The following is a 13,209-nucleotide window of genomic DNA, read 5'->3' as shown; positions in this document are numbered from 1 at the left end:
CAGTGGGAAAATACTTTCGAAAGAGAGCCGAGCGGGTTAACCTGAAGTCAAACGAGGAGGCTGTTTGTGAAACGCTCTGCTAAAATCTCCAGTGGTTTGGACGGCCTTCGAGACTGCTGGGTTGGGTGAAATCCCTTGAGAATCTCCGATCACGATCACCTCAGCGAGCTTCATGTAAATCATTGCTTATTGATGATAGTTAAACACGTTATATAAATATATAAAGCACATGCACACGACATTTGGAGCAGATGTGAAAGACTCTTGATTTGTTTATCGTGCAGAAGTAAACAGAAATGTCGGTCAAATCAATCTGTGAAATGTATACGTATTGAACCTCGAATGTACTGTGTTAGTATGGGTTAACTACATTGGTAAAGCTTAAACCAGTAGTAGAATTTCAGAATAGACCTGCGACCCTAATTTTGGTTTACAGGTATTTTGTGTTAATATTTATAATGCAGAACTCAATACCGCGGCGATTTCGATTCCCAGGAGTGACGCACCGTCTAAGAGACGGAATCTTTCACAGGAAACGCAGTCTGAAAAATGTCCTAGCTCAGTTAGGCCGAAGGTGCGTTTTCTTTGGCTGGCGCCAGACATTCTTGTTCTTGTTTTTCCAATTTAGTGGAACTACAGTGAGACAGTTTTCCCATTTGGAGATGACTGGGGCTCTCTGCTTTTACTATTGTTGATTGTCACTGGGAGACTACTTCCAGGCTTCTCTCCTGCCAGACAAAAAAATAATAAATTCAACTTGTACAGCGTTTCCTCATGAACAACGTGAAAGCGTTTTGCAAACGAGCTTGATTGATAATATAGTTTTATTTAGCATATGAGAGATGCAGATGTTTGTAAAAAGCTTTAATTGCATTTGAAGGTTTTTAGAAAGCCCATGAGTTTGGTTTAATTTAAAGACGAACGCTGGGTTTTAATTACCAAAGCCGACTGATGTAATTATACTATCAGTCAAAGATTTGTACACACCTACATCAGTCAGAAATGTTGGAAATGGTAACAATGAAGTCATTCAAACTAATGCAATAGGAGGCATGGGAATAATTTACAGAGCAAACAATGTTAAACACATTTTAGCTGTTTAATATTTTTATATACAAGCTTTTCTCAAAGAGTCAGGATTTTAGCTCTGCATGAATAATGAAAGGTTTCTGAAACTCGGTGGACACTTTGTCTTCAAAAAATGTGTAGTATATCGTCACTGTCCTTCTAAAACCTTGTATGTCTTTCACAGTTTTTCAGGGAGTTAAAAAAAAACTGTGCCTTTTGAATGATTAAATGCTGAGTTGAAAAGCACTTTTTTGAAACTTTTTATTTGTAAGATATTAGTATCCCAGTGACAAACATAAAGGGTGACTAATGATAAAGAATTAAGGTTATGGACAAAAATAGAAATCACCAATATGGGGACGCAAGGATTCAGCATGACACCAGCGAATTGTAACACATGTTATTTGTTTCATGCATTTAAGTACAAACTTTGTTTTTCACGACAATGCTTTCAAGTATACTCTGTAAACAATATTTGACAATTTTATGCTCCAATCAACTTGGCTTTACAAGTCAAGTATAAATGACTTTTAGTGAATGATGAATATTAAAAATGAACATTAAGTTGAAATTGGTAACTTATTTTGATGAGTTAAGTAATGTTAAAATAGTCGATTGTACTTACCGTTTTAAGGCAGCTAAGCGTTTCTCTGTGTACAATCAACAGAATACTGGTTTGTTTCAACTCATTGTTGGGTTGTTTAACCCTGTCCATGTTTTACCCAATCATGGGTTGGAACACCCAGCCATTTTGTTAGTGCATGCAAACGTTCAATTGGTGGTGTTTGTTTTGCTTAATAAAGAAATTCACAGCCATTTTGTGACAATGCAAGGTACATTTGCATACTCCTCTCAGCACAACCTCTCCAAACCCGAGATATTCTCATATGTTTGTTTAAGGATTCTTCGCATGTTTGCCGGACGGTTTCGTCCTCACATACGTGTTAATATGCAACGCAAGTGTCTCGAAAATTGCAGGCCTTTGAGAGCCCTGACAGTCCGCGCATTCATTCCGTCCCAAAGCAGGTTTCCTATTCATCTGGCCTTACAGAGGAACACCATGGTGGGACTGCTGGAGAACGGGAGACAGAGCCGACTAGGAGGAGGGGTATCTAAGCCCTGCTTGGCTTTAAGAATGGGATTCAGCAATTGGTGTGCAAATGGCAGTGTCTCTCAGAGCCCAGTGATCCCAGAGGAGCCCAACGGAGGAGAGACACTGGCCTGGGTCTCTGTCTGTCCCCTGAATTTTTCATAGGTCAGCCTTCACAATACACACTTAAATAGCTGGGCAGAGCCGATGGAAATCAGCACAGAGAGAGAAAATCCACCCCCAACCCCGGAACAATGGGAATAAACAAAGATTTTGGTATCTTTTTAAGGAGGGCTCATCCAAAAGCGAGCTGCTTGAAAAGGGAGAGAAGTTTTTCCGTTTTTTTCTTTTTCGGAAGAGAATAAGGAAAGGGGGTTGGAGTGGAGCTCTTGGGCTTGGGAATGCTTTGGAATCTTTATATATATTTTCTCCCCCCATTAGTCCAGGTTGTCTAAAACTTCTCTTTGTTCGAATTCTATTGGCTAAGTAACCAAGTGTGGTGGGCCAGTTCAGGCTGTTTGGATTCACTCGACACTTCTATTATCTCTAATGGTTTTGGATGGCTTGTAAAGACTTCCCATGTGTCTTATCTGCCCTAGAATTGTTGGGTGGGGGGGAGCTGTAATTGGTTTATTGTCACTCGCTTGAGACCTCGATAATTGTAATGATGATAAATTTCACTGAAGACATCACGTTTCAAATGTGCATGTGAAATGCACCAATGCTTTAATCAGCAGGTCTTCTATATTGGGACACTGGTTTTATATTAGGCATGAAATTGAGAGTCGGCACACTACTAAATTTCATAAAACATCAAACATTTTTTATTTGGGTTATGACTGGTTTTTACATACCTTTAAATTGTCTATAGCATAAGCATAATGCACAATTCTGTCATATGGAGATCATCTCAATATTACTTTGACACCTCACGACTTTTATTCATCGACACTTGATTCAACATTTTAAGCACCTGACCTATAAATGCCATGAGACTAATTATTTTGGAGACGTTTTTCATTGGTTCTGACAGCACTGTAAGAACACACATTCTTGAGTTCAGCAAATACATTGGGCGACGATCAAACATTTACAGTAATATCTTAAATATTTGCAATGAACATTTTGGAAGATTTTTAAATGGCTAGTAATGGAGAAAGCAGCTTTTTGTTGCGTAACCATGCCAGAATTTACTATGCAAACCTGACGAGGTTCACCCGTTTTTTTATTGCAAGCAAATCTGTATTTATTGTAACATGGGTCGTATTTTATTTTACGCTGCTTAGTTTTGTTTATGTTTAAGGCTTCGTCCATATGTTTCAGCTTCTATCAAGTAAGGAATAATACAGGTAGCTGATTGTTATCACAGAATAAACCTAGAGAGGGTGATCAGAACTCGTTTTACTATGAATGGGATTTATTTGCTTAATTATTGGACCCTCAATATTGATTTAAAATATATTTTACTTTCAAAAAAATACGGAACTTTCCTATCTGCTTTAAGCAAATGATGAACATGCAAATTGGTTCAATTATATAAATATAATTGTAAATATTATATATAATGTGATTAATTAATCATATTTATATTCAAATTATTTTTAAGTATCAAACTGCTCTAGTTAAGATGACTCCCAGTACCCTTATGACTCTGTTATTAGAGGTTATTAGAGGTTGTTATCTGGGAAAAACAGACCCTAGAATGCCACGACTGACCAATCAGAATCAAGTATTCCAAAGAGTCGTGTATTATAAGCGAGAGATACATTTGCACCAAAATGCTGAACGCTGTTAGATTGGCCTTTGCCATCAACGTTGAAATATACTGCGGTGTGACATGCTGTACTCCTTCTAAAGCTATTTTAAATCCCTTAATTGTTGCTAATTCTCATATAATTATAATTCATGCCGCTTTTATGCACATATTAATGGAGAAGCTGCGTGGAATATTTGCACTTTTAAAGATGCATTTGTTACAATGAGACTCGATTTACAATGTGCTCACGGAGGCAAAAGAAGACGAAACTTTTATTGTACAAATTTGCCATGAGTTGTTTTTCTTCGTTGTTTTTTTTCCTCTACCCAGCAGGCCCCTAAAAGAACAGAACTGTGACCCACCGGTGGGGAACCACTGCTCCGGACCATATGGATGTGGATTTTTTTGCCCCCTCCCCAACAGGTTTGACTTGTGTCTCTTGGTCGGCTGCCGATTCTATGACTCAACATGGTTTGGGATTTAGGGGTGGAAACATCAATACGGCTTTTTCTTTTGCCTCTTTTTTAAATTCTCCTTCCCTCCAATTCCTCAAAGCCCCCCACCTTTATCTGCTGGCTGACCTCTCCCCGTCCTGCGGAGAAGGTCTCAGTGTGTCAGTTGAGGGGGGAGTCGGGGGTCTGCAGAAAGCAGCTGTGGTTCTGTGCTGACGGCCCGCTGAGCGCCTCCCCCCCGTCGCAGCGACTGAAGGCCTCCTGCCGTTTTCTTCCGCCAAACTTCTCCAGCAGCCCCTCGCTGTAACTGGAGCCTCATTTCAGCTCCCCGAGCTTTGATTAGCACGGGAGAATCGAAGCTGCGGTTCGACGTTTGGCCCGAATCAACAGCATCTGAGAAACAACAGCGCTGATATGAATCAGCCCTCCACCGGTTGTGTCTAGCTCAGGTCAGAGGTCACGAGTGGAAAGTTGTAGCGAAAGGTTATTGATGGTAGTGGTTAAACACATTAAAGAACGAACCACCGATATAACGAACCAGGTGTTGTAAGATGGCCCAAATGGACACCAACCTGTGCCTACAACCACGAGAAAGAAAAATCACAGATGAAATATTTTTCATATCTCAATTATTTCTCCTAGATGTCAATTAGATTAAATGAAGAACAAATGGAAACTTTGCATTAGTCTCTTAAGAATAATAGTCAGAAATCTCACAAATTTCTTCGAGTTTCAGAAGAGATCTCAGCAATGTCTCAAAATGAGCTCAGAAGTCAGGCAATCAAAAGTCTTAATATGAACTCAAACATTTCTCATTCAATTTAGATTATTTGACCTCTAAAGTGCATTCATTTTACACCTCCACACTTTTCATGTGTTTCAACAATTATAATCTACTTAGATTCTGTTTTTAGGAGAAACATCTGAGACTAAGTTGATAATTGAATGAAAAAACAACCCCTGAGAAAAAACATTTTCCTCTAGGGATGTCAGTTGAACATTAAAGTAGATTTTCTTCACTTATGGCTAGTGGTTATGTTTCCAAGTGGTTGCTTAGGTTGGTTTTTAACATGGCTGTGCATTTGCTACATTGTTTATGGTTACTTACAAGCCCACCCCATCTCGATGAAACTCTGTTTTTTATATCAGTCTCTCGTTCGACGCACGTCTATAATTTATTTTCAACCGTTTTACCATCTGCCCCATGTAAGGAATTGTAATAGGGCATCTTGCTTTAACCTACCAAGACTCTACAAACCATTATAAAAGGATAAACAGCAAACACTATTTAAGTTTATTACTAAATTACAGGATGAAGAAATTCCCACATGAAAAAACACTGTAGCATACTTGAGCACTACTATATTAAACTGTACTATTTTAAAGGAATTACAACTTTGTTGATGTATACTAGAGTATCCTGTAGTTTGAACGTTAATGAATTATCCACCAAATACTGTAATATACTCACAGTAAACTGTTGTGAATTATACAGTATTGCCGACGTTTTGTTAATGTATATACCAGTATTTAGTATTAACTAGTAAAATAATAAAGTATTGTAAACACTGTAGTATACTTAAATATTTACTATAGTAAACTGTAGGGAATTGTAGTATACTGTAGTATGTTATAGTAATCTATACACTTTTTAGTGTATAGTAATGTAGTTATTTCTTCACTTTTTGATGTATACTACTACGGTAAAAGTATTAACCATGGTAAATTTATCAACTGTCATACTATACTTTAATATGTACTATAAGTTAAAGGACACTATTGTAAATAGACATTTTAAATACAACAGTATACTGCAGTATTTGATCATGTTTTGTTTTTTCATGCGATTATTCATAATAATATTTTTGTATATAATATTGCTGTCTTTTCACATTGCTGTTGAGCCCATGTAATTTAAGCGTAGTTAAATGGTATTTGTAATAAATATAACAACACAGCTGTGTAATGACAGATTTAAATCATCTCATCCGTTTTCTACAGGTGTGTGCTGTGGTTGCTCGTGTCTAGCCGCATGCAGTGGCGCACGGTCCTTCCTCTCGCTTTCAGACGACATCTTAAGGCAAACTGCAAAAGTCGACATCTTTACTCATTCCGGCCTTGTTTATGACTCGCGAGTCCCATGGCTGATTGAAACTCGTAGCCGGCGCTACAAAGAGATCCGGCGAAATGCAAACAGTCCATTTGTCTCTCACGGATAAACCCCGGCAGAGATGTGCTTGATGATTAATTAATCAGCAAACTGGCAGTCTTGACTGAATTATTCATCTCGTGCCCTGTCTGTAATTTCTGCATCTCCATATTAGATTCCGGATCAAACGGGCGACGACGGGCTCGGCGGCGAGGTTACCTACCTCCCCGGCCTCTGTCATTCAGAGGCATAATGAGATAACCGACTGGAAACTCTCCGATTCAGTTTCTAAAATAATTAACCCAAACCTCTACAAATTGGCTCAATTGATGCGATGCCTCCCATAACAAACATACGCAGGGAAACCGTCTTAATTACCGCTAATTATCTATCTCGGCTAATTCATGGTTACCCCACAGGGTCACTCATTAGAGTGCATTTCGCTTCCATGCCTTACGTTACAATAGAATTCCGGCATGGCTCTATGCATGCGAGAGACTTAACTCTGCTCTGCCCGGTGACGTTCGGCAGGTAGGATACCTGATAAGGAAGCTGGTGACAGAGACCTAAAGCTGAAACCGGAGCTGCTACGGAGCGAGAAAATCTATCCACTGCTGGGGGTTGACCAAACTAAAGGGAAGTCGGGGCAGTGGATGTATCAGATCAAAGGAAATTATATCGGTGAGGTGTGTGTGCTTTTTTCTGATGGTTACCTGTGGGTTCCTCCCATCATTTATTCGCCCTCATGTCATTCAAAACCTCTTTGTGACACTATTTTTCTGTGTAACACAAATGGAAGATATTTTGAGAAATGTCTCAATGGTTTTGTGTCCGATGGAATGGATGTTGTTTGCTTCCCAACGTTCTTCAAAATGTTGTCTTTTGTGTTCTGCAGAAGAAAGAAAAGCATACAGGTTTAGAACGACATGAGACATTTTTGGGTGAATTAATGTGAAATTAGATTGAATCTGTTCTGATCAGCAGACAGATGCAAATCTATATCTCAACTGTTTACCAGAATCCTGAAACAAAACCGGCTGAGAAGAGCTGCTCTTTTAGCCTTTACAAGCTTGTTGACCCGCTATCCTACTCCTTTCAGCAGTTTTCAAGGGACTTGTTATACTCTACACGGGGCCACTTGGCATCTTATCAAGTGAGGGGGCTTAAAAGGGATCATACTGTGATGGGGTGATGATCAGATCAGCGTTAGATTTCCTCTTTTCCCTTTTCCATCAAGAATGCTTGTGTTTACGGTGTATGGTGTAATTAGACTATTAGCATTGCTCATGTTTCAGGGTCACGGCTCTGCTGAGGAAAGCGCCCATCGTTGTGGTTGACTCTGGCCGGCGTCCAGCGAGGAGGGAGACGCACCTTGACGTGAACGTCGTAAGTGTCCCATCTTGTTCCCGTTCGCTCAGTTGCACCCGAAATGCATTTAAGCTCTCCAATTTCTCGGTCCGGACTTCCCAAGATTTTTATTTCACAGGAAGCCAAATCTCAGAAATAATTCAAGCAGCACAATGCAGCCTACCACGTTCCCAAGATTACCTCGTCTAAAATAGCTGCTTGATACCATTTAGCGCGCGATTCTCTGCGGGACGCTAATGAGCTCCAATCTGGAGTAATCCCAAACGACCAGCCGGTTTTGACAGCCAGCCCGGAGCTCTGGGGCTCTGGATGCGCTGCTGTCGTACGCCTCAGACGGCAAGAACCGCGGGGCCCCGCTACCTGCTTCTGACTGCGGCACCCAGGAAACGGCGCGCGATGGAACCATCAAAAAACTGCCAAGCCTTATGGGGACCCGGGGAATTGGGATGATTTGGTAATCCCGAGGGAACGAAATAAATATTTAAGTCTTTAAATAAACAAAGCGGTAAAAGCACGATGCCACCCGGGCGCGCGGATGGCCGAGGTTCCGTCACAGTTTCTCGGCGCGATTTAACAGAAGCAATCAAGCGCAGTCAATTAAGCAGAAAGGCAAACAAATTGGGTGAGAGCACATCTTATGTGGTGTCCTGCGGCTACAGAGACTGTGGGCGGGGAGGGGGTAGAGGAAGAGACGGATTTCTACGTTAAGTAATACCATAACGGGGTGTGAAACTGCCTTCAGCGCTGAGTAAATTAATTCGCTGGCTGCAGCGGGGGACGCATTTATTATAGACGTAAAACGGCCATTTTGATACAAATTAATAGACATGACATCACAGCCCACACACGAGACTGAGACAAACCTGCTAAAATTTGTTGGAAAACGTTGCCTAAAATGCTGTTGTTTCTTTCGCAGGTGAGAAAGGACGTCCCGCAGCTGGTGACAGCCCCGCTAATGACCCCTCTCTCGTGGGTGAGTGGGCTGTTGTAAGAAACCGCACAGCCGTCGCTGAAAAACATCTCTAATTGGTCTATTTATAGTGGGACCTGGAGAAGCTCTCCTGAGGAAACCGCAGTAAGATGCTGGAGTCCTTTGAGGAAACAAATCTGAGGACAGAAATGACAGCCTACACATAGCCTACTACAGTACAAACAAACAACTATAATTACGCTCTATTATTATGATTATTTATTATTATTTGATATGCCAGGGTACCTTATTATATATGTCCAGTTTCCTAATTCTATCATAATTCAGCATAAAAATACAGCACGTTGCTAAAACGGTCTTGGAGAGTATTATACTAGATTATGGTTTTAAAGATTTGATTGCATGATTTGTGTTAATAGTTTCACACATATCATCCAGAACACTGCAAATGTATTGTATACAGAATGTTGAATTTGACAATTATACAGGTTGACCAGGACCCTGAAGATTTAATTGCAGAATGCTGCGATTGACCAATCAAAATGAAGTAGGTAGGGAATGCGTGCCCTCATGTAACCATAGATATGAATGCGTAGATGCCACATTCGACCGCTCCAGACACAATGTCACATCCGCCATCTTGGAACGGTCCACCGTCAGCGTAAAAATCGATGAGTTTTTAATGGCACATTATTATGCGGCCTGCGTTTGTAAAAATGTCTGAGATTAAAATTCTGCAAGAAATGAGATAACCTTCCACATGTGAGAATGTGTTGCTTTGTATTTTGGTCTTGCTTTTAAATGATCACTTTTTAATGTTGTGTAAGCCAACACATTCGCCTTGTTGTATTATGTTTGTTTATAAATTATAATGTTTGTGTCTACAACAGCACGTAACATTTGATATTCTCATACATGTGCATAACTACGTTTGCAGATGCGCAGTCTATTTGACCGCTGGCTATTCTAAAATGGCATATTACTTGCATATAAACTCTGTATTAAATTAAACTGGAACATTTTTATATTTGATCCAACAATGGGTTAAAAGCCAGCATTTGGGTTGAAAATAACCCCGCGTTTTTATAGTCAAATGTGGCATCTATGTATATATACATCTATGCATGTTTATGGCCTACAGTAACATTTGCTTGTAAATTCATCGTCCAGCATAACTCTTGAAAAAAGTTTTGTGTTTTCACCCAGACCGAGACTGCTCTTAGCTGGTAAACCTGCACAAAAAGTGTCAGGTGTCGTTCCTCTGACCCGAGCTCTGGGGCTCAACGTGTACATTTCATTAGCTGTTAGCCTCAAAGGAGTGTTGTGCATAGCCAGGTCTTTAATTTAGAGTTTAGCCTAGGGGTGTGTGTGTGTGTGTGTACGGATCCTATAGCTCTGACACATGCTGAAAGTCTGAGACAAATCACTAAAACACTCCTGAATTCAGCACTGAACCAGACACCTTTACACGCTCACGAGACACCCAAAGAGACGCTATTCCAAGCTTATTGAACTGAATTAGAAAATCTTTATTTTATCTACCTGTGTTATTGCCATCAATTCACCAAATGTTATTGCTGTATCACGATTTATGGCCAATGTACAGGCTGTGATATGAGGGTTTTCATATTTCGGAGACCTGCTTGAAAACCATAACATCAGCCCGAGCTAATTAATATCTTCCCCTTCGTTTGATCTTATTGAAAATGCGCGGCGCTCTAAAAGGCTGCCATTATAGAAAATGTGCCACATTGGCAGTGCGCCGGTCGATAGGTGTTAAGTATTGTGTAATGGCTCAGATGAGGTCATCGTCTAAGCTCTTAAATGCTGAGAGTGATGCTGGTTTTAGTGGGAGTCATAAGACATCGCGGTGGCTGGCGTCAAGATGACACTGCGCGCTCGGAATAGACACGCGCTCCCTTCGCCCGGCGCTCCAGTTGGCTGCTCCGGAGGGCGGTGATGCAATGCAGCCAGATTAATCACAACCCCCCCCTTTCACAAGCTGTATCCTTGACACCGGCCCTCACTTTTCACGTGGAGTCAATCTCTCGTTTTGATTGTGCTCAGCCCGTTAGATAAAATTAACCGGGTGAGCGCGCCACCAGGCCCCCACCTCTCCACCCGTGAAATGAACACCCTCCGCCGCTCGCTCTCTGTCCTCTTGCAAGGACGAAAATACCCACTGAACATCATGCTCATAAATACACCCACAACATTGGTGATGCACATGCCTCGGATTTCTTCCACGGGGACTAAAGGGACCGAAATAAAGCTGACCCGCCAGGCACCAGTGATCTCACACCCGACAAAACCAACTCCTATTGCAAGACACGGGAAGTGTGTCTGGTGAAGAGTTGCTAAGTGTGATGATAAAATCATTAAAAAAACATTTGGCTCACATTTTAAAAGCGAGTTTTATAACGAGGGTTTCTTGTAAATGTGAGGAAACATTCTGAGGTAGAAACAAGATTGTTTAAATGACATTAAATTCACTTTTATCATGAACTAAAAATATTATTAATCTTAATTTATTTTTAAGTAAACTCAACATATATCTTTTAATGCATTTACATTAACATATTAAAATATTTGTCAGACACTTTTATCCAAACTGACTATAAAAATTTTTTATGTGAATATATGTTCCCTTGAAATCAAACCCACAACCTTTACATTGCTATCTCAATGCTCTACCAATTGAGCTTTAAGTACACAAAATGTACAGACATTTTAAAAATGTATAACATTTATAAATCTATATTCAAAAAAAAGTATTACAATTCCAATCTAAATAATAACTTCGAGCAAAATCTCTAAAATATCAACTGTACCATATAGTTTACTGAAATATTCCATATTTTATTATGAACTGACTCTTTTTTTTCTGTTTTCACACAAAATAAACAATTTTGAGAAATGTCTGGGTGGTTTTGTGTTCAATGGAAGTCAATGGTGTTCAGTGTTGTTGGGTTACCAACGCTCTTCTAAATATCTGCTTTTGTGTTTTGCAGAATAAAGGAAGTCATACAGGTTTAGAGTGACATGAGGTTGAGTAAAAGCTGACAGGAGTTTTTGTGTGAACTATCCCTTTTAATTGTGTGTTCTGTTGAGAAAAGGTGTTCTCTTCTTTTCTGAAATAAAAAGATTTGCATTTAACTTGTGAACAAATACAACAGGCACTAAAAACGATGACATATTATGAAGAGTATCTCTAGCCTCATCCAAAACAGCTCACATTCCTTTTTCTGACTTACTGTAGGCCAGCAAGCGACCCTCTTCCGACACCCTAGCAACCACCCCCAACACCATAGCAACCACATGTAAATGTGCTGAAAATCACTCGGAACACCTTTGGAAAAACAGCGATGCCCTGACAGCCACCCCTGACACCACAGCAGTGTGGCAGTGAGATTTCCACAGGTAAGCACCAGCAACATTTCACACACCCAATGTGTAAAACCCTTTTTCTTATTAATAGTGTGTATATAAATCGGTGTTATTCACAGGCTCATATGCTGTAAAACAGCCTCTTTTGACTGGCAGATACCAGAAAAAATACAGGAGCTTTATAGTGCGGTTTATGCATTGGTATTATTATGATTGGACATAAAAAGTCCAGAAAAACTCTGTGGGTTTATTTCAAACGCATGAATAAAGTACTAGCTCATATGTTAGTTCACGCCTCCTGAAAACAGTTACTGATCATTTATGTTGCTGCTTCGCGTGTTTGTTTATGTTTATTAATGCAAGGTTGTCGTAAAAAGTCAGCACGGTTTCCAAATGTGTGTGCCGGGTCCAGCCTGCTCCTCCATTACCTCATGTCTGGATTTTCGCTCGTGCTGTGGAGGACACACTCCCTATTGATTGATGCGCTGGTGGGGGCCTCAGGGCTGCTTTGGAATTAGTTTTATTTTACCTCCGAAAGCCTCCAGTTGTTATTTGTGTATCATGCAGCACAGTCAGACCTTGTTTACTACTGATGAGACCTATTACTCAACAACACATGCATATACATATGTATTATTCAAACATATATTTCTCCTAAGAAACCAAAATTGAATAAACATGTTTGTGAAATGGATGACTGCAAAAATCAGCCAATGAGAGCACAGGATAGATGTTTAAGCTGTTGGATAAATTATTAAAGGTCAAGTTTATGACAAAGGGTGAGTCACTAATAGTAAACTTCTCAAAGTTGACTATCACACTATTAAAAGTAAAGGTGCTTCACGATGCCACTTTAGAACCTTTTTTCTTTATGGTTCCATAAAGAACCTTTAACTTCGAAGAATCTTTCTGTTTCGCAAAAGGACCGTCAGATTATAAAGAGTTAAGAAAGATGTTTCTTTGTTGAACCAATGATGGTTCTTCTACGGCATTGCTGTAAAGAACTGT

The sequence above is a fragment of the Triplophysa dalaica genome, chromosome 22 (genome assembly GCF_015846415.1).
Source record: "Triplophysa dalaica isolate WHDGS20190420 chromosome 22, ASM1584641v1, whole genome shotgun sequence".
NCBI classification, from domain to species: domain Eukaryota; kingdom Metazoa; phylum Chordata; class Actinopteri; order Cypriniformes; family Nemacheilidae; genus Triplophysa; species Triplophysa dalaica.
Note: the sequence above shows the minus strand (reverse complement) of the source record.